The sequence below is a fragment of the Molossus molossus genome, unplaced genomic scaffold, assembly GCF_014108415.1.
Source record: "Molossus molossus isolate mMolMol1 unplaced genomic scaffold, mMolMol1.p scaffold_m16_p_9, whole genome shotgun sequence".
NCBI classification, from domain to species: Eukaryota; Metazoa; Chordata; class Mammalia; order Chiroptera; family Molossidae; genus Molossus; species Molossus molossus.
The window spans coordinates 102,747,941-102,771,064 of record NW_023425403.1 but is presented as its reverse complement, the minus strand read 5'-3'; positions in this window follow the sequence as shown (position 1 = coordinate 102,771,064).

Below are 23,124 nucleotides of genomic sequence, written 5' to 3'. Positions count from 1 at the left end.
ATTGTCCTACAAACCCTTTCCTTTGTACAGGCTTTTATTCATGTTCTGTATTTTGAAAGCAATAAGCATGCCACACATAAAAAAAATGATTATGATCAAGATATTTTATAACTTTCAAGGTATGCTTGTAAAATACCCAATAAATACATATTTTATGTTTTCAATTATAGTTGACATTGAATATTATATTACTTTCAGGTGTACAGCATAGTGGTTAGACATTTTTACAATTTACATAGTGTTACCCCTGGTAAGTCTAGTACCCCTTGACATCATACATAGTTATTAAAATATTATTGACTACACTCCCTAAGCTGCACTTCACATCCCCAAGGTTATTTTGTTACTGCCAGCTGTACTTCTTAATCCCTTCTCCTTTTTTACCCCGCCCCCAACCCTCCTCCCACTTTCTGTATCTACAAGTTTGTTTCTGTTTTGTTTGTTCACTTATTTTGTTTTTTAGATTCCACACATAAGTGAAATCATATTGTATTTGTCTTTGTCTGACTGACTTCACTCAGTGTACTACCCTTTAGGTCCATTTCATTCTTTTTTATGTCTGAGTAATATTCTGTTCTATATATATGTACAACTTCTTTATCCGCTCACCTTTTGATTGGAACTTTTAATCTATTTACATTTAAAGTGATTTATAAGTATGTAGTTATTGCCATTTTATTGTTTCCTGATTGTTTTTGTGGTTCTCTGTTTCTTATTCTCTTGCTTTCTTGTATGTTGATGCCTTTCTGTAGGTTTGCATTTAGATTCCATTCTCTTTATTTCTTTTGTATTTCTTGTGGATTTTTGGTTTGTGATTACCATGTACTTAATATATACCAAGATGTGTTTGTAGCAGTGACTAAGTTGTTGGTCACTTAAGTTTGGACATGTTTAAAAATTACTATCATGTTTATCAACTCCACTACATTTATGATTTTTGTCATTGTTTTTTACTTCTTTTGTGTGTGTTTGTGTGTATGCCTTATTTACTGTTGTAATTACACATGGTCTTCCTAAGTTTGCTTTTCAAACTCTGTAGTAACGTCAGTGTTGATCCACTGCTTTTATTGTGTGTTTGCCTTTCTCAGTAAGGATGTTTTTATTTGTAAAATTACTTTCAATTTTCTTCTTCTTCTTCAAGAAATCCCCTTACATTTCTTGTGATACTGGTTTGGTGGTGATGTGCTCCCTAACTTTTTGTTGTCTAGGAAGACCTTTTCTCCCCTTCAATTCTAAAGGAGAGCCTTGGTGAATGGAGTCAGATTGGTTGTAGGTCCTTGCTTTTCACCGCTTGGAATGTTGTGTGACAGTCCTGGACCTCTCTGTGCTTCCTGGACTTGCATGTCTGTTTCCGTTGCCAGAAGAGGGAAGCTTTCTGTCATTGTTTCTTCAAGTCGATTTTCAATCTCTTGCTCGCTCTCTTCCTCTTGTGGTACCTCTGTGATGCTAATGTTGTTGTGTTTGATTTTTTTTCCCTTTATTGATTTTACAGAGAGAGAAAGTGAGAGGGAGAGAGATATAGAAACACTGATGAGAGGGAACATCGATTGGCTGCCTGCTGCATGCCCTGCTCTGGGGATTGGGCCTACAACCTGGGCATGTGTCCTGACTGGGAATCAAATTGGTGACCTCTTGGTGCATGGGTCGATGTTCAACCATCCCTTAAACAAGCCCCAACCCTCACTGTTTTGAATTCATTATTCTTTTTTACAGTTCTGATTAAGTCTCTTCTGCTACATTGTCTTCCAAATTGCTGATTCAATGCTCTGCTTTACCGAATCTGCTGTTGATTCCATCTAATGTATTCTTCCTTTCAATTATTATATTCTTCATTTCTCAATGGTTCTCTTTTCTGGTTTTTGTGTCTTTTTAAAAATTGTCTATATCTTTGTTGAAGTTCTCACTGAGTTCATCTGTTCTTCCCCTAAGTTCACTGAGCATTCTTGAAACTGCATTTTGAAGTCCATATCTGGTAGATTGCTTCCCTCCCCTTCATTTATTATTTCCCCCCTAAAATTTTGTTCTGTTCTTCCATATGGGACATATTTCTTTTTTTACTCACTTTGGCTGCCTCCCTATGTTCTGCATATTAGGTAGGTTTGCTACATCTCCCAGTCTTTGCAGAGTGGTCATATGCAGTAAGTGTCCTGTGGGGCCCAGTGGTACAGTTTCCCTGGTCACTTGGGCCAGGTGCTTTAGAGGTGTCCCTTGTGTGGGTTGTGTGTGCTCTCCTGTTGTAGTTGAACCTTGATTGCTGTTGGCACATTAATGGGTGGAATTGATTCTCAGGCTGACTGATTGTGAGGACTGGCAATTACTTCAGTGGATAACCTGTTGTATGAGAACTGACCCCATGGAGTGGGATTCACTGTACTGATACTTGGATGCCTACTGAGTTCTCCTTTTGGATGTGTAATCTGTGTAGATGATTAGGTAGTACTCTGGTTTGGTCAAAGATGATCACTGGGGCCTCTTGGGAAGGACTCTGGTGCAGGTCAAGCTCAGCCACTGCCAGTGTCTGGACTGGGGCCACCTGGTGAGAGCTGCAGAGTTATCTGTTATTGGTGGCTGGCTGTGATGGGCTTGGAGGCACCTGGGATTTGTTATACTCTGAACCAAGGCCAGCTGCCCCTAGTGCCAGGCTTGGTGGTTGCTAAGCAAGAGGTACAAGGCACACTGAGGCCAGGTGCAGCTTGATTTGGTTTGCGAACCCTTGAGAGATATTAGAAAAATCAGCAGGGGAGCTGAGGCCAGCCAGCCAGCCATTTGTGAGGATCAGCCCCTGACAGAGGTTTCAGCTGGTGCTCAGGTTGTGAAGGGCAGGTTCTAGGGCATCACCAGGGTGGGGTGAGAGGTGTTAGCCAAGTTGATGGAGATTAAGACATGGTGCCTGCCTGCACCTGCCAGCTGGGTGGGGGGAGGCTCAACAAAGAAACAACGGAGCCTCCCAGAAAGAGCTGCCACTCCAGCCCTTGCCCTGAAGCCAGACAATTCAGTTCCTCCCTGTAAGTCCCTGGTGCTTTTTGAGCTGCTGTCCCTTTGTTGGAGCTTGGGACAAGTTTTGTGAGCAAATGAGTCTGGGTACAGGCTCTTGAAGAGGACAGCTCTCTGTCTCACTCAGACGGAGTCCCTGCTGCTCTTCACAGCTCGGTGTGGTGGACGTCTCCTCTTCCCCGCACTGGTTCTCTGGGCTGGGGAGCCGAGTGTGCAGCTGGGACCCCTCTCTCCTCGGGGGAACCTCAGCAGCTGAGATATTCCTCCTGATTCGGAACTGCCACAACATGAGTGTATGACCAGCCTGCTCTACATCTCTGCACTCCTGCCAGGCTTGACTTGACTTATTTATATCTTCAGTTTTAGGGCTTCTGGTCAGCTAGACTTCAGGTCACATCCAGGGGTGGTTTTTCTATAATTTAATGGTAATTTTTATTTGGTAATGGAAGGAGGCAAGCACAGCATTTACCTACTCTACTATCTTGACCAAAAGTAAAAATGCACATTTTTCTTAAAAAGTGAGAGCCTTTTACTGAACACAAGAAGTTCCATCTGTGGGCAATCTAGTTTTAAGGTAATTTGTTATGCAGCAACAGATAACTGATATGCCTTGGCACTTGGAAGCCATAGGGAATAATCAATGTTTTGTAAAACGAAATCACTGGCCTCATTTGGGTGGGCACTATTATTTATTTTCATGGGTTTACCTCCCATGACCACAACTCCCAGGAATCTCTATAATCACACTCTTGTGCTGTGTGTTTAGGAAGAAACATGTGGATTCCACACCAAACTTGTAGTAGAATATCTGGCACCTAGCGATCGGTGTAAAAGAAAAAAGTACTTTCCTAGCAAAGCCATCCTGTTGCTGCTATAGTCATCATCACCATCATGGTCACTCACATCTGGCTGCAGATTACGTGATGATCCCGTATTCATGTTAACAGAAGTCAGCCACAGGCCCCAAAAGGCAGCTGCACAGACCTTTAATTATTTCTTTCAAAAATAATTATTTTTCTCATCTTAAAATCCTTAATATTTGTATGATGATGCCTACATTCGTGTGATGTCTCCAGCTTCCGTGAGAACAGACATTGTGAATCAAAGCAACAGCACTTGCTGGGATGTCAGCATCCCATTGAAAAGGCCACTGTCAACTCAGCTATTAGCTTCGTTTTGCACATTGATTCCCTTTATTGTTACCCATATTAGATGCCAGAGGAAAGAGAACAAATAGAAGGGAAAAGCATGCCTGCTGAGATAAGTGCAGTGGTTCCTCACTGCAGGAAAGGAGTCTCTTTTATCCTTTCATTTCTCTGCGCAAGCCACTTCAAAGTGCAGTCAGCAAAGAACTAAAATGTTAAAAAGCCCTGATGACATTTCCAGAGCAATCCATTATCCAACTTTTGAGCAAGGGACAGACAAGGTGACTAACGGCTGGTGGGCTGGTCATATGCCTCAGGGAAGTGTAGTAGTCATGCCTGAAAGCAATTCGTCTGTGGAGTCAACATCAGAATTGTGAAACAATGGATTTGTTTGCTACCAGACAAGCCCTCCATGGTTCCTTCCCTGGGCGCCTGAGGTCCCGGCAGCTGGAGGTGAAGCAAGGCGGCCTCCTGGAGCCTCCCAGGCGTTCAGTCCCCAGAGCCAGGGTGTCAGGGCAAAGCGCTGTACTTCCCCAGCTCCTCGTCACAGAGCAATGTTGATGCTGCCTTGTGTGACGCAGGTCTGTCTTTTGATCAAAGGGCTTTTGTGGAAAGGTCACATGGATGGACGCTTTCAGTTTAATACAATGCAGATGGGCACGAGGAGGGGCGGGCAGTGCTCATGGAGGAGGGAAGGAGGCATGGCGAGAAAGGCACCAGTCTGAACTTGCAAACCTGGGGTTAGAAGAACAGCCATGAAGCGACACATTTCTGGACAAGTATTTTCAAGGCTTGAGCAGTGAGGAGAGGTGGCGGAACAATCTCTTTCACCATTTACTTCCCAACACTCCCGAATTTCCCCTGAATGTTACCTTGAACAATACCGTCCTTCCTCCCTAAAAGGCCTGAGCCGGCGGGAGATCACATCCACAACGCAAGGCCAGTGTAGAGCAAAATGGCTCTATTGCCTGCGCCTGGGTGCAGGCGGGTGAGACAAGCAGGGTTCAGCTGCGAATTAGGGTTGGGGTGTCCACTATATACCCTAATTTTAGCTTCTGCCAGTTCGTACTCTGCATGGCCCATTGTCCACATTGTAGTTGGGCTGGTCTGGAATCTCGTCTGGCACATTCTGGGTTATCCATTGTCTTGCGGATCATCTCAGCGGTTCTCAACCTGTGGGTTGAACGACCCTTTCACAGGGGTCGCCTAAGACACAACAGTAGCAAAATCACAATTATGAAGTAGCATCGAAAATAATTTTATGGTTGGGGGTCACCACAACATGAGGAACTGTACTAAAGGGTCGCGGCATTAGGAAGGTTGAGAACCACTGGTCCAGACGATCCTTATCCATACTCAGCAGAAGGCTGAGCAAAGGTCCTGCAGGCATCACAATTTCCGTAAACTTTTACTTTACTCATTAAAACATTACTAACCCTTTCACTCCTAGATTCCTCTTGTCCTCCATGCTGGGAAATACCAGGGAGAAGGAGTCTGATTATATGTCCAAGTTAGCCTGATAATAAGGCAAGTTTTCTCTAAGGAAACAAAAAATAGAAATATAACTTTGATGGTTTGATTGTTGAAATCTCCCCTCAGGGCAGGGCCAAATTCCCAGTTTGTTTTTGTTTTTTATCCTCACCCGAGGACATTTTTCCATTTTTTGTTCAGGTAGAGTGGGAGGGAGAGAGAGGAACAGAGAGAGAGAGAAACATCGATGTGAAAGGAACACATTGAGTGGCTGCCACCCGCACAACCAACCAGGGCCGGGGACAAACTGCAACCGAAGTACGTGCCCTTAGCGGGAACCGAACCCGGGTCTCTCCGGACCGCAGGCCGACGCTCTAACCGCTGAGCCAAACCAGCCAGGGCAAATTCCCAGTTTTGATGAGACCTCTGCACCTTCTGTTCCAAGAGACCTCACAAACCTGACCCCAGGAGAAGGGGTTGGGGATACCAGGAATAATTTTTAAAAATGGGGGGGGGGGTATCAAATAGTTTTAATCTCTGTTGTAAATAATGTTAATTTTATGTTAAAAAAAATGCTTTGCTCCCAAAGAGACATGGGCTTTTGAAAACCACTTTGATGGAGTTTGGAGAGGCAGGAGAGACGCTGAAGCAGCGGCTGGGGTTCTGGAGAAGCCCTGTGATTCGAATCGTGAGAGCAGAAACGCAAGTTCCAATGTAAAAGGGTAGAAGGGCAAGTTAGAAGGGAGAGCTTGTCATTCCTTATTATCAGGGGGATGTAAGGAAATGAGTGTTTCATGTGATGTGCCTCAATGTATTTGTCTAATTAAAAATTTTTTAAATTATTTTGAAAATTAAGATGTTCTATTTCAAAGAGTTTGTCTTATATCCAGGCCAATAAGATGTAGTTTTTAATAATGGCTCTTATATAAGTTCTGGAAATATTTCTGAAGTATAGGCTTGCACCAATTTGCAAGGTAGTGCTGGGTACTTGTTCCAGCTGGCAGGGTGCCTCCTGAGGCACTTCCAGCGTTAGGGTCACTCTCCGCACTAACTCCATGTGCTTGGTGTTGCAGGGCTACTGCGGCTGCGGAGACAGTAGCCTTCTTTCCAACAAGCCATGTGGGTGGTGACCTACAGAAGCCTTTATGTGTACTCTATTGTTTTTATTTATTTATTTATTTATTTATTTATTTATTTACTTATTTATTTATTTATTTAAACATCTTTATTGTTAAATGTAAAATGTATTACAGATGTTCCACATTTTTCCCCCATTGACCCCCTCCTCCCCACTCCCGCCCCCCTCCCGCCTTTTCCCACACTATTGTCTGTGTCCATTGGTTATGCATATCAGTTCTTTGGTTTATTTCTTCCCACCCCCCAACCCCGTTCCCTTTGAGGTTTGTCAGTCTAGCAATGAATTTGTACTTCTTAATCCCTTCACCTTTTTCACCCATTCTCCCAACCCCATCCCATCTGGCAACCAACAAAATGTTCTCTGTATCTATGAGAATGTTTCTGCTCTGCCTGTTCATTTTGTTTGTAGAGTCCATTGTCGATAGATATGTATTCATTGCCATTTTGTTTGTTCATATATTTTATCTTTTTCTTCAAAAAGACCCTTCATCATTTCATATAATAATGGTTTGGTGGTGATGAACTCCTTTAACTTTTTCTTGTCTGGGAAAGTCTTTATATGGCCATCGATTCTAAATGACAGCTTTGCAGGATAGAGTAATCTTGGTTGTAGGTTCTTGCTTTTCATCACTCTGAATATTTCTTGCCACTCCCTTCTGGCCTGCGAAGTTTCTTTTGAGAAATCAGCTGACAGCCTTATGGGAACTCCCTTGTAGGTAACTAGCTGCCTTTCTCTTGCTGCTTTTAAGATTCTCTCTTTGTCTTGAACCTTTTGCATTTTGATGATGATGTGTCTTGGTGTGGACCTCTTGGGGTTCATCTTGTCTGGGACTCTCTGTGCTTCCTGGACTTGTATGTCTGTTTCCTTCACCAAGTTAGGGACGTTTTCTGCCATTATTGTTTCAAACAGGTTTTTGATTTCTTGTTCTCACTCTTCTCCTTCTGGCACCCCTAAGATGCGAATGTTGGCACGCTTGAAGTTGTCCCAGAGGCTCCTTACACTATCCTCATATTTTTGAATTCTTTTTTCTTTTTGCTGTTCTGATTGGGTGTTTTTTGCTTCCTTATATTCCAAATCGACGGTTTGCTTTTTGGATTTATGTACTCTACTATTGAATCTGTGTAAATTATTCTTTATTTCAGTTAGTGTCTCCTTCATTTCTGACTGTGCATCCATAATTTTTGACTGGTCCTTTTTTATGTGCTTGAGGCCCTCACTAAGTTCATTGAGCATCCTTATAAGCAGTATTTTGAACTCAGCATCTGTTAGGTTGCTTATCTCCATTTAGCTTAGTTCTTTTCCTGGGGCTTTGTGCTGTTCTTTCATCTGGGACCTGTTTCTTTTTCTCCTCAATTTGGCTGCCTCCCTGTGTTTGTTTCTGTGTATTACTTAACGAGAGGTATGGGGCTAGCTGAGCACAGATGCTTCTCATTTAAAAGAATTTAGGAAAACCTGCAGCAGGATCCAAGACAGGCCAATCCGATGGTTAAGCAAGTTGCAACAGCTTGGGTGGGGCGGGGTGAGGTGGAGCCTCAGGGAATCACCAGGGCGGGGCTACCAGTGTGAGCCAGGTTGCTGGAGTCCCAGATATGGCGCCTGTCTGCTGCCCCAGGGAAGGGCTCACCAAAGGAACAAAGGCCTCTGACAGCACGTCTGTCCCTGAGAAAGCCCCCTCTCCAGCCCTCGCTCCAGTGCCAAACAGCTCAGTTCTTCCCTGTGTGTCTCTGGTGCCCCTCGAGCTGCCTCCCCTCTGAGCTTAGAGGGAGAGAGTCCGATAAGTCCGTGCGCGGGCCCTTTAAGGAGCTGCCTGGGGCTCCAGCCGCCTCAGCCTCCCTGAGCCTCAGTTCCTGCTGGTTTTCCAGCCAGAAGTTATGGGGACTTCTCTTCCTGGCACTGGAACCCTGAGCGGGCACCTGGTGTGGGACAGGGACCCCTCAGTCCTCAGGAAGGACCTTCCCAGCCGAGGTGTCCTCCTGATTTTTATCTGCCACACGTGGGTGTGGGACCAGCCCGTCTCACCACCGGCCCTCTTGCCTTTGCCCCTCCTACCAGTCTGGATGTGGCTGCTTTTTTAATTCCGTAGTTGTAGGACTTCCATTTAGGATCATTTCAGGTGGTTTTGAATGATGGTTGTTCTGTAGTTTAGTTGTAACTTTGATGTGGTTGTGGGAGGACGCGATACCGCGTTTACCTGCCATTTTGACCGGAAGTCTACTCTATTGTTTTTAAATCTTTACTGTTGAGAGTATTATAGATGTCCCTTCTATTTTCCCCATTGCCCCCTCTTCCCGGTTCCTGTGCTGGAGAGCATTATGCTGAGCAAAAGAAGCCAGTCAGAGAAAGACAAGCATCACATACTCTCACTTAAATGTGGAACCTAATGAACAAAATAAACTGTCTAGTCTATTTTTATTGGGTTTCAGCTTCTGGAATTTTCTCATATGCACTATAGTTAATAATTTTAGAAACATTTTTATTAAAATGGAACATTCATTATCATAGCCATTGAACAACTTACAATAAACTGCAGTGACCAGATATATATATCTGGTAGAAAATATCTACTGTGACAGAGACCTTTAATGTTCACACAAATCTGGTTCTCCTCTCTTTCTAGGCACTCCTTCTAGGCACTTAGGAGGATTATACTTTGCTGCTGCCCTGCGGCTGAGTAAGTAGTTATGGTCAATGAGTTGCGGGCAGAAGAAACCTGTTTCACTTCTGGGCTAGAGATTAGCTGCTGTGTGACCCTCCAGCCCTGCACTGAAGCACTGTGGAGAACTGCTGGCATCTCCAGATGCAGTGACTGCGTCGAGCCGACTGACCTGCCAATCTACACAGGAGTATGGGATAAGTGAAAATAAACTTGTAGTTTTAAGCCACTGAAACTTCTGGGATTCGTTGTTAATGCAGCACAACCTCACCTATTCTACCTATCATATGCTTCTTCACTATGGCCTGCTGCCTGTTTTATTTTTTTAACTTTAAATTTTTGTAATTTTTTTTCATAAGATAACATTTACCATTTTAAGTGTACGGTCATTAGCATTAAGTACATTTTACCATATTGTGTGACCACATCCATCTCCAGAACTCTTTCATCCTTCCAATCAGAAGCTCTGTATCCATTAAACCCCAAACCCCAGTCCCTGTAACTAAAATTTTACTTTTTGTCTGTATACATTTGTCTAGTCTAGGTACTTTATATAAGTGTGTAATACAATATTTGCCCTTTTATATTTGGCTTATTTCACTTAGCATAATGTATTTAAGGCTCATTCATGTTATCACATGTTAGAATTATCTTCTTTTTTACAAACAAAGTAATATTTCATTGTGTATATATACTAAATTTTTTGGTAAATATTTCTTGCTCTCTCTCTCCACCAAAGCAAACAGTCTAATATGTATCTTTATTTAGTAGTATTCTTACAAAATGTGAATTGTTTTGTTGACGTGTTGCTTTCCTGACGCATCACTATTTTAATATACCTTCCCGCTCCCCCGTGTGCACAGGTCTGTGCTCCTTGCTGCAGAGCCTCCGTTTCGGCCCCCACCCTCTGAGAGCAGAGCTCCGGCCTGCCTCTGAGGCTGCACCGGCACAAACAGTGCTGAATGAATTGCTTCAGACACGCCACTTTCTGCCCTCTGTGGAGATTCCTCTGGTATGTGCACCCAGGAGGCGAATTGCTGGCCACGGGGGATATGTCACTAAAGTGGGATAGAGGGCGGCACCACCATCCTGCCAGCGGCAGTGCGTGGAAGCTCCTCGGACCCTCATCCCACGTGAGCCAGCTTTCTGAGGTTGCTTGTCAACAGGGATGAGTGTTTGTTCATTATTCTCCAGTCTGCACTCCTCTGAACACTAACAGGTTTGAGCATCTCTTCATATGCTCGTTGGTATTTGGTTGGGGCTTCCTCTTCTGAAAAGTAATAGTTTGTTCATGCTCTCTCTCTCTCTCTCTCTCTCTTCTTTTTTTTTTTTTTTTACTAAATTTGTTATTTTCAGAATCATACTATGACTGTGTTATAAATTTTTTTTTCCAAATAGAGACTGTTGAACATACCTCATTCAACATGCCTCACTCATTTGTTATCGAAAGCAGCAACTTACATGCATGTAATTAATATACTAAGATTTAAAAAAATATGATAGTATCTTTAGGTTAGGCATGCCAGACATTTTTTGTACCTTATACATTTTTAAAATTTTAATATTTTATCTCATTATCTTTTTCTTCTTATCTTTTGACGCCCTTTACCTATTCTCCACCTCTGACAAACACCAGTCTGTTCTCTGTATCTATGAGTTTGTATTTAGATTCTGTATGTAAGAGAGATCATATTTATCTTTCTCTGTCTGACTTAATGTTATTACAAATGACAAGATTTCATTCTTCTTTATGACCAATTAAAAATTAGAGTAATCCCAGCTGGTGTGGCTCAGTGGTTGAGCAGCAACCACTGTACCAGGAAGTCACTGGTTTGATTCCCGGTCAAGGCACATGCCAAGGTTGTGGGCCCAATCCCCAGTGGGGGGCATGCAGGAGGTAGCCAGTCGATGTTCTCTCTCATCAATGTTTTTATCTCTCTCTATCTACCTCTCCCTTCCTCTCTCTCTAAAATCAATAAAAAAACAAAACAGAGTAATGTATACACTATTTTTATTCATGCATTTGTCAATGAACACTTAGATTGTTCTCATATCTTGCTAGATAATGCTGCTATAAACAAGGGGGCGCATGTATCTTCTCAAGTTAGTATTTTTTGTTTTCTTTAGTAAGTATCCAAAAGTGGAAGTGCTTCGTGATAAGGTAGTTCTATTTTTAGTTTTTTTGAGGAACCTCCATACTTTTTTTCCATAGCGACAGCACCAATTTACATTCCCACCAAATGTATATACTATATATACATTTTTATTTATTCATCTCTCAATGGACACTTGGCTTATTACCACTGTTTGGCTATTGTGAATAATGCCACTGTGAACGTTCTATATTTAGCTTTCTTTTTGAGGAACCACTGTAGTGTCTTCCACCGCAGCGGCACCAGCCTACGTCCCGCCCAACAGCGAACAGACGCTTCAGCTTCTCCACATTCTCACAAGCATTATCTGTTCTTTTCCTTTAGGTTAATTAATATTTATTTATCAATGGCCATTCTAATGGGTGTGAAGTGGTTTCTCACTGTGGTTTTGATTTGCATTCCCCTATTAGTGATGTTGAGCACATGTACTTATGTGTGTCTGTGTATATTTTTTTTGAAAAATGTCTATTCAAGGCCTTTAGCCATTTTTGAATCAGTTGTTTATTATTTTTTGTTTCATTGTGGCTCCCTGGTTTTGTAAATGAAGTTGTGTTGGACACAGCCACACCTGTCCATTTACCTGTGCTTCATGGCGGTACCCTGCTGTGACAGCAGAGCTAGTAGTTGCCATAGCAGCGGGATGGCTCGCGAAGCCTGCGACACCTACTCGACACCTGCTCTCGCCCTTCGCAGAGCGGATCTGCCCGCCCTGCGCTACAACATCAGAGCTTCTGTGCCCACCCTCCCCTCCCCGGGGGACTGGCAAGTTGTTCTTCCCTGTCCTCTCCCTTTCCCTCCCCCACCTCGTCCTCAAGCCCTGAGACCCGGTCCATTGGCCAGGGCTGCGAGGAAAAGTTCATTTTGAGAGCTAGGAAGGAGGAAAATGGGTGTTACAGGAAGGACAGTATTTCAAGGTTGTGAGGTAAAAACGTGAAAGTGGAACTCTTTTTTTTTTAATTTTCTGGTTTCATTGAGATGTAATTGACACAGAACACTGCATGAGTATACGCTATGACTCATGTGAAGCTTATCTAACACACATTTTCTCCGTAAGGCACATCGCAGCCTTCTTGAACTTAGACACAATAAACAGCATTTCAGCACTACATCTGGGCATTTTAAATAGTGACATCACCAAACACATATGAAAAGTGTGGCACTAAGTGGACCACGGAAAGATGCCTGTTTATGGTACAAGAGCTGAAACAAGAAGGCAGAGGGGCCAGCTGGTTGGCCTCAACCAGGGATGTGTACACCGGGTAACGCACAGTTTTTGCCACTCTGCTCATTTCTACAAGTGGCCACAAATGCTCCACGGGTAGTGATTTTGAGGTTACAAATAAATTTAACAAGTAGGTAAATTCATAAATATGCAATCTATGGATAATAAGAATTGACTGTACACAGTCAATGATGGCATTATTTTTGTAGCAAAAGTTTAATTTAGTTAACTATGTGCTAGTCTATGCTTAGTTCACACCTCTCTGAGGAAATCTTTGATCCCACACAGGTCTGCCCTGATGTGTAGGGAGAAAACACAGGGAGATAACAACAGCTGGACCAGCTGTGTGTCTTGCGAATCTAAAACCTGCCTGGCAGCAGATGCTCTTTCGTCAGCCCAGGTGTGGAAAACACCAGGGTGAGTGAAAATCGTCCCGTGTGCCCACCACCCTACTGGCGAGAACCCGTAGCAGACTATTCTCTCTGCCTTTGCTACATCATTTACAACAGTTAGGGTGTGTGAAACACAGAAGAGTTTTAATTTTGAGATAAGACTTCTATCCCTGTAGAGTCAAGAACACAGGAACTTACCAAAGCTAATCTTTTGTGTCTCCCAAGACAGGACCATTAATTAAATAACTTAAAAAGGAGGATACTATTATGATGCAGCCTAGAAGATTAAACCAGGCACACAAAGGCCAGGAAATCTAACCTGAATCCTGCCTAAAATGCCTGCTTATAAGCCTTGGCAAATTAAATTCTCACTGGTGAAAGCTGTTAATGATAAAGTGTGATGCCACTTTGAAACCTATCAAAACCCCATCATAATATGCCATTGACCCCCGGGAACACCTGGGCTCATTTCAATCTTTGGAAGCAGTTGCAGACATGGAACTGAACCTCAAAGTCACTAGGTCCAAGGTGCCCCAGGGCTAGTTCATGGTCCTGCCCAGCCCCAGGGAGAACAAAGTCCCGCGGGGTAGCACCCGCTGCACGCCTCTGGCAGCCAGAGATGACACAGCGGTGGTGGCCTCCCCAGATGTGCCCTCCATTGCAGGGCTCCATGCTTCCGGTCCACCCATTCTTCACCCCTCTATCAAAATGTCTGTTTCTCTGGTCAGGATACGGTCCGTCTTTTCTTTTTGAGCTGATAATTATTTGTATTATACAGAAATGTGAAGGCCACATGCTTCAAGTGAGAAAGTGCTTTGCAGCGAACACTCTGCAGCTTCACACTGAGAACATCCTCATCTTACTTAGATACAGTGTAAAAATAAACACAGCCAAGAAAACACAGCTAGGTCCATGCCCCCAATCAAGCCGAAATGTTCCACAGGAAAACCTGGTTTCCACTCACGCGGACTTGTTCAAATGGAAAGAAAAACTAAGTCAGGTAGAGACAACACGGGGACTGGTTTTGAATTTTTGGAGCCAGACTAAAGCCCTACTCAGCCTCACAATGAAAATTTGTTTCATGTTAAAATTCATTCCTCTAGTTATCTAAGTGATAGCAGAAGTGAAAAATCAGGAATTTTTTTTTGGTTGGGGAGCTTTGTGGGGCTAAACAGGTTTGGGGAGGAGATGGAAGTTATGATTCATTTAGTTATTTCTGATGAGTCACCTGTTTTAGCCCTTTGACAACCTATTTCTCTGTATGGTCAAGAGGCAAGATCCATTGCAACTATTAGCATAATAAATGCTTGACATTAGCAAATGGTTCTTTCTAATCCCAAATACTAAACTTTGTATCAGCATGTGTTTGACACCAAATTCACCCTCCAAATAGGATTTTTCTTAAGCTTCTCTTTGTACTCACTACTGAATTGAAAAACATTGTAGAGATTTGGCTAGAAAATGGTTGTGTTGAGATAAGACTAATGACTAGGAGGGTTTCTGTGGATCAAATATAGACAAAACTGCCCTGGCCAGTTTGGCTCAGCGGTTGAGCATCGGCCTGCGAACCAGAGAGTCCCGGGTTCGGTTCCCGCTAGGGGCACGTACCACAAAATAAATAAATAAATAAATAATCTACCTATCTATATATATCTATATATATATAGACAAAACTACTTTCAGAATGCTTAAATATAGATAGAATCTATTAATTTATTAATCTATTAATTTGGAAGCCAAAAATAGAGAACGAGAAGACCTGGAGTTTATAGATGTACTATCTAGATTCAGGGTGCTGCTATTCAGCAATGGAAATTTACAACTCTTTCAGTTCATTGGGAGCAGAAAGATTTAAAGCTGTCTGGAGGAATCAGGACAGTCATGTGCTAAGGAGTGGAGACTCTGATACTGTCTCTTTTCCTTACACATCGTAATGGTAACTGCATAAAGGAGGTGGTTGAGATACATATTTTTTTCATGTAAATTTCTGTCCTAATGATAAGTAGGAAAATGCTAAGCAAGAGTCCAGAATACATTTCTGGTTCTAGAGCTGTGAGAACCAGGTAATCAAGTTTGGAATGTTCTCATTAGGTTAGACCAGGAAAGTGAGAAAATCACTAATGAGACACACAATCCCAGAGACCACCTGCTCCAACAACGAGTTTGCTTCCAACTGACCCGTATTCAAAGAGGCAGTTATTTTAATAAGCTACATTGTCTAGCAAAGTCTGAGAGACAAAGACTGAAAACATGTATTGAGGATAAAAACAGGCTGTACCTTCTCCTCAGAGCTCTTTCCCACTTCCACACGAGGGGCGGAGTTCAAATGGTCATTCTCAACTATTTATCCTTTACAGTATTTATCACAGTCTTTCCTTTTGTACGGTTGTCTATCCACCGTGAACTTCTCCAAGGCAGGGATATTGTGTTCCTGGGCTTTTTCTTCTCCATAGTTTCGGTATAACTGGTGTTGCTCCGGTTCTAGGGAGGGAGGCGGCCACTGTCCTCTGCTTTGGGAGAACACTCGTCCACACCCCACTCCATCCTCGCGGGTGAAGACTTCCCAGCCTCGGAGGGAGCACACACGTCCCGACCCTTCACTGCAGAGAGGAAATAACACCGGCTTCTCAGGATCACGGAGGATCTGTCTGAGCTCCGTCTCGGCTGTTTAGAATGACATACCAAGCTGCCCCGACTGCCCGGCCTTCCCCAGAAGCACGGGGTGCTGGCTGAGCACCCCCGGGACCTCGCTCACGCTGCCCAGGTGATAACAGTACCAACGGCCACAGGAACTAACAGGAGAAGGTCTGGGGAGACTGAAGTGACAGCAGAAGTCGAGGCTGACTTCCAAGAGGAGGTCCTTCCACAGCAGAGGCAGATATTTTGAAGGGCAGTGTTCACTGCCTGGAAGAAGACAGAAGTCAGCGCGGGAGCAGACGGAGCCCGGGGCACCGGAGTGTGTGCTCAGGGCATGATTGATGCCCATAGCGCAGCCCTGTCATTCAGTAAGTGTTAAATGATGCCCAGACACATTACCAAATAAGACATATAAGCAGAGCATTCCATTAAAGATTGTGATAAGAATGGTTAAAATACTGTAAGCTTCAGCACTTTTGGTGAAAACTTATTTGCAAAATCCAGTCTGAGCAGCACTTTATTTCTGTATGATGTCAAGTAAACAAGACAATTTCAGACAAATGGCTTGCTCATAGCCTTCTCAGTTCTCTGTATTCACATTCTGGGTGGAAAGGATGATAGCAGTTTCTCAAATAAGAAACCTGCACGAGGGAGCAGGGCAGAGCGCTTGGTTAGCCCCCCGGCGGCCAGTCCCTCGGAGTTCTTCCCGATGGCCCTGTCCCAGCCACATCTAGAGCATACCAGACCATCATCTGGACTCTCCTGAAGCTGGGGATGGGCAAGTGACTGACGCAAGGCTAATGAGATACAAGAAAACGTCAGCTGGGAAGCTTCTGGAAAAATCTTTCCTCTTGGGTTAAAAAAAGAGCAGAGCAGATCACACATGTCAAGAAAAGTCTCTCACCACCCATGTCTCCCCACCGCGCCTTGGCCCTGGGTTGTGAGAAGTCGGCGGTGGCCGTCTTTCTGTCCTGAAGGAACACATCCCTTACACACCAAGGATGGGATGTGGGCGAGATGGAAAGGGACTGGATCCTCGGTGACACGCTCAGCCCCGGAAGCAGCGTTGGCACCGCCGTAATTCAGACTCCTCTGCAGTTATTCGGGGTGTTCCGATGCATGCCCCTGTGAACTCCTCAACCGATCAAAGGATAGGGGTCTTTTTTAAAGGTTGGGTGCTGGGTCTGAGTGTAGTAAATACCCTTTTGAAAAGCAAGGAAACAAGCTTAGTGGCATGTTGCAGAAATAGTCATGTATATAGACTGGGTAGAGCAAGTTATTAATGGGGTCAGGTCTAGGGCTGATTTTCTGGGTGATTCGGCTGGTGTTTCTGTTTCATGGTCACTGATTGAGCCCTTAATGCTTTCAACAATAGCAGCACTGCAATCATAATCACAACAGCCAACGTTTTAGTATGTGCTTATGCTGGACACTGACACTATTCTACGACCACCACACATATTGGCTTTCCAATCCCACTGATAATCCCATCAGTTTTCAAGGTGGCTCCCAATGGCCCCATCACCTGTGTTCAGCCCTGTGTCCTTCCTCCTCACACTGCCAGGGGTGGTTTGTGTGCCAGCAGCACAGGGCACAAGGGATGGCGTCTTGCTTCTGAGATTAGACTAGAAAAGAGTGTTTCTTCTTGATGGGGAACTGAGGACTCCACCCAGATTGCCTCTTGGTGTGTTGTGTATGTGTATTGTTTGATCACTTGGGGTGTCTCCAGTGTGGAAGAAAGATTAACCCATCACCAGTTCCCAAAGAATGAGCTTCCTTGCCACGGTAGGTCAGCAGGATCACACTATACATCAAAGGTGGTGTGTACCCGGGACGCTCCTTCGAGTCAGGGTCGCTCCCTTATAAATCGACGACGTCGGGGCCAGTGGCGATCCACAGCCTGAGCCCAGCAGGTCTCCCACTCCAATATGGTGCCTGTCAAGGATTTTGACTGAGTAGAGGATAAGGAAACTTTGTTTAAAATAACGGTTACACTTTTGGAGGGATTTATTTCGTCATGGATTTGTTCCTGTTCCAAGCAGTGTGTTAACTTCGAGTTCATATTCTTTTCAAACTCGTATTAATTAATTCCTGCTCTCAGTGACCTCGAGATGTGTTTGAATGAAAACCCTTGGCAGACTGGGGTCCTCCAGGAGATGTCAGACGTTTTGAGGAATCATAGAATGTTCAGCCCAGAGACAATGTTAAGAAGGCTCCTGTTGACCACACGGCAGTGAGGTGCAGAATAAAGTCCCCTTTGTAATAATAAAAATTGTATCACTTAACAATTTATCTCCATCTTTTAACTTTTCACAGTACCTCCAGATACAATGTACTTATTTTGTCACAGTTGAGGAAAAATGACTCAGAGAAGTCCATCAACTTGTTGAGGTGACGCATCCACAGCAGCTTGGGTTAGGGGTGCTCACTGTGCTACTTACTATTCTGAGTACTCTGTGAGCTCATCGAATCCTGGCAGCAGCCTGTGAGGCAGACTCTGTTGCTAGCCTTACTCTTACCTGTAAAGGAGCTGAGGCCCAGAGAGTTTCATTAACCTGCTGACGTCACACAGCGAGGGAGCCGCTGGGTCTGCATCTGTGTGCTTGTCCTCTGACCCCTGCAGGCTGCCTGCCGCCAGGGCTTTGCTCACCACCAGGCCGTGGGGCCGATCACTGTGCTTGACTGTAATTAACCAGCAACACAGGCTCAAGTTGGAACCCAATTTCACAATTTCGACTGCGCACTGACTCCTTCAGTCTAGCTAGTAGCCGTTTGGTTGCAGAAGCAAATGCATAATTTCATATCAGATGCCCGTTCATTTGCAGGTGGCACCTTTCGTTCTAGAAAGCTGTGAAGCAGTTTATTGTAAATATGGCCTAACCTTTTCTGCTAGGTTGCCTGTTACACTTGGTGGAGAGACCTTCGCATGATCGCCTTGGGAACATCCCATAAACCTTAGGAAATTCATCCCATCTGACTGTCACTGCCGATCCTTCAGGGTCCCATTCGGACAGCAGGGTCACCCTGGAAGTGCCAGATCACATCTGTGGCCGGGCGCTGAGTTCAGACCGCATGCGTGCCTGTCCTGCGTTCTCTCTAGCCGAAGCTCTCCTGGGCAGAGGTCGTCCGGGGGTCTCTCCCGGGCCTCCATCTGCATTCGGCTGCCAGAGTGTTGACCCTCGGAGCTGGGGCCGCTCCTGCTGCCTTTGGCTTTGTTACATTGCACAGGACCACACATTTCAGCAGCTGCTGAGTGCAGAGGCTGACAGTGTGGACTCAGGGTCAGATGGCCTGGCTTTTCATCTTTGCTCTACAAGATTCTCTCCTAAAGGCTCTTTCCCTACGGTCTTATGCAAGTGGGATATTGAAAATGGCTTAAATCCCCTCCTCCCAGCAGACGTCCAAGGTTGGGCCTCATTACCCTTATGCCTTCTGATATGAATAACCAGCATCTCTGACTCTCTGAGGGCAGGTTGGCGAGGGAAGACCAGCTGAGACACGTTTGCATTTGCACAGAAAGAATTCTTCCACCTACTGCCTCACACACACCGCACCCGAGCCTTTCAGAGAATGTGCCCACATGCTGCGGCCTCACAACAGCCTGGCAGCTCAGCCAACCAGCTATACCGTCCTGAAACAGCGTACGGAGGTTTTAAGGCTTGTCCAAAGGGCCACCAGGGTGCAAGCCAGATCTGTTGACTTGACTCTAATGCCCTTTCATTGTGCCATGTCTGCTGACCACGCTCTTTCGAGAACTGTTTGGGACATTATGAAAAACCTTACAGACTACTCAGCCATGAACTATGAGCCACCTAGTAATGGAGATGATGATGTCACTAATACTGGTTCCATACGCTGTGTGCCAGGTGCTGTGCATCATCTCAGTGAGTCATCTGAGTCCTGGAACAAGAACCCGGTAGATCTTTGCTTCTCGAAATGGGGTTCTCAGGCCAGCACTCGGGCGTCCCTAGGTGCTTGTGAGATTGTGCGGAAGGACAAAGATCTTTTCTGTGGTAACACACACACGCACGCACGCACACACCATCTCACATATTCCGTAGCAAGAACCCTGAAAGTGAGATAAGCTGAAAGAAACATCTTATCTACCCAGAAGCCTCAGGCTTCTCTGAGAATTATTTGCTAAATAAAGAACAAGCTGAGCCATGAGCACATGTCAATGTCTGTATTTTTAAACAATATTTCCCCGCTATGGATGTGATTCTAAAATTGTCTCAGCTTGAGTGAGTGAATGTCACTTTTTCATTTAGAAGCAAAATATAGCCAGCCTGAAATATAGAAAATATGTCCCTTTAATTCCCCTGTTCTCATGCCTGTGTTCCTGTGTCAGCAGAGAGGATAGCCTGGCTCGCTCCAGGATAGCTCACCCCAGTAGGTCGATATGGGCTTGGCATCCAGGGATATGACCGTTTGGAACCTCACTGCTGTCCCAGATGTGGGTCCGACTCCAACCACTGGGCTGCTGGCCCCTCATCCTCCTGTAATGCCTATTTGCACATTTTCCTGTGAGTAGCCAGAGTTATTTTGTTGAATGTCCTGCATTGTGTAACTTAGACTCTAAGATTGTATGTCAACTATAACTGAAAAAAAAGGGGGGGGAAATAATAAAAGTACCTAACCCTAATCCGAGTTTGGTTGTGAGAATTTAGACAAACATAGAACAGTGCTTAATATACAGTACATATTTAGTAATAAATCTTGTTATTTTGTTTGTTCTTCCTAGGAACTATTGCTCATTTAACAGATGAACACACGAGTCACCCAGCTAAAAATTCATAATCCCTTGTAAGAAAAGAAGGGTTTGTTTGATATTTTTTGGGTGTATTAGCTGATCTAACTTTATTTTTTTTAACTTGAATTTATTGGGATGATATTGGTTTGCCAAACCATACAGGTTTCAAGTGTACTATAAATAAACATCATCTGCTCACAGCATCGTGTGCTCATCACCCAGAAGAAAGTCTCTTTCCTCCTGCATTTCCCTCCCTCTGACCTCTTTCATCTATAGCCCAGCCCCGTTTCCTTCAGGCCATCAGCACACTGCTGCATGTGTCTATGTGCTATGAATATGCTTTTTGGCTAATACCTTTTATCCAGTTCTTCTCTCACCCCTCCCCTCTGACATGTCCGTCTGTTTCATCTATCCATACCTCTGCTTCTATTTTGTTCATTAGATTTCACATATAAGTGAGACCATATGGTATTGTCTTTCTCTGTCTGGCTTATTTCACTTGGCATAATGTTCTCCAGGACCATCCATGCTGTCACAAAATGTAAGATATCCTTCTTTTTTATGCCCACATAGTATTCCATTGTGTAAACATACTACAGCTTTTTTATCTACACATCTACTGATGGGGACTTGGGCTATTTCCGGATCTTAGCTATTGTAAATAACACTGTAATGAAAATAAGGGTGTGTATATTTTTTCAAATTAGTGTTACGAGTTTATTTGGATATATTCCCAGAAGTGATCACTGTGTTAAAAGGCAATTCCATTTTCAATGTTTTTAAAATCCTCACCTGAGAATACGTTTTTATTAACTTTAGGGAGAGAGGAAGGGAGAGGGAGAGCAAGGCAGAAACATTAATGTGAGAGAGAAGCATCCATTGGTTACCTCACGCATGCACCCTGCAGGGATTGAACCCGAAACTTGCATATGTGTCCTGACTGAGAATCAAGCCTGTGACCCTTCAGTGCCCAGGAAGATACTTTAACTACTTCGCAACACTAGTCAGGGCTCCATTTTTAATTTTTTGAGGAAACTCCATATCTGCATTCCCACCAATAGTGCACTAGGGTTCCCTTTTCTCCACAACCTTGCCAGCGCTTCTGTTTGATTTATTGTGGCTAGCCCTTTTGGCAGGTGTGAGGTGAAATCTCATTGTGGTTTTAATTTGCATCTCTGATGATTAGTAACGTCAAACCTTTTTTCACATGTCTCTTGGCCATCTGTATGTCCTCTTCAGGTCCTTTGCCAATTTTAATTGAATTGTTTATCTTCTTGGTGTTGAGCTGCATAAGTTCTTTATATATTTTGGAAATTAACCCCTTATCATATGTATCATGGGCAAATATGTTCTCCCATTTAGTGGTTTCTCTTTTCATTTTGTTGATGGCTTCTTTTGTGTTGCAAAAGCTTTTTAGTTTGCTATAGTCCCATCTGTTTATTTTTTTCCTTTGTTTCCCTTGCCCAAGGTTATATGTCAGTAAAAATATGAAGGATGTCTGAGATTTTACTGCCTATGTTTTCTCCTAGGATTTTTATGGTTTTACAACTTACATTTAAGTCTTTTTGTTGTTGTTGTTGTTGTTGTGATTTTCACTGAAGGATATTTTTCCATTGATTTTTAGATAGAGTGGAAGGGAGGGACGGGGAGAGAGAGAGAGCAATATTGATGTGAAAGAGACATCAATTGGTTGTCTCTCATACAACCCTGACCAGAGCTGAGGATAAAACCTGCAACCCAGGTTTGTGCCCTTGATTAGGAATCAAACCCATGACCCTTTGGTCCATGGACAAACACTCTAATGGCCAGGGCTCATTTAAATCTTCTATCCATTTTGAGTTTATTTTTGTTCATGGTGTAAGTTGGTGGTCTAGTTTCTTTTCTTCATCGAACAAGTTGCACTATTTTCATAGGTTAGTGGTTGTGTGTAAGAACTGTGTGGGTAATTAAATGTACAATAATAATAATGTGTAATTTCTAATGTCTAATATGTCTTATTTTCTCTAATATATTGGGAAATATGAGTGTAATGGTGACTAAAGTGTGTTATGTCATGTCTAGAATGCTCTAATAATGTTAAAAAACATATTTAGAAGGTCATAAACAGGTTTTCTATGCTCTAACTGCAAAAAATTCGATCTATAAATAAAGAATCCTACTTTGCGGAAATTCATTTATTGCAGTAGAGTCTGGAACTGATTAACTGAGATAAATGAGGGCCGACTGCACTATTTATTGAAAAACGGTCTTTACTCCAATGTGTGCTTTTGCCCCCTTTGTCAAATATTAATTGACCCTAAAAGCATGGATTTATCTCTGGGTTCTCTGTTCTGTGCCATTGATCTATATGCCTGTTCGTGTGCCAGTACTGGGCTGTTTTTATTACAATGACCTTATAATTTAGTTTGATATCAGCTATCCAGCTTTGTACTTCTTTCTCAAGATTGCTGTGACTATTCAGGATATTTTTTGGATCCATATAAATATTTGGAACATTTGTTCTAGATCTGTGAAATATGCCATTGGTATTTTAATAGGAATTGTGTTTAATTTATAGATAGCTTTGGTTA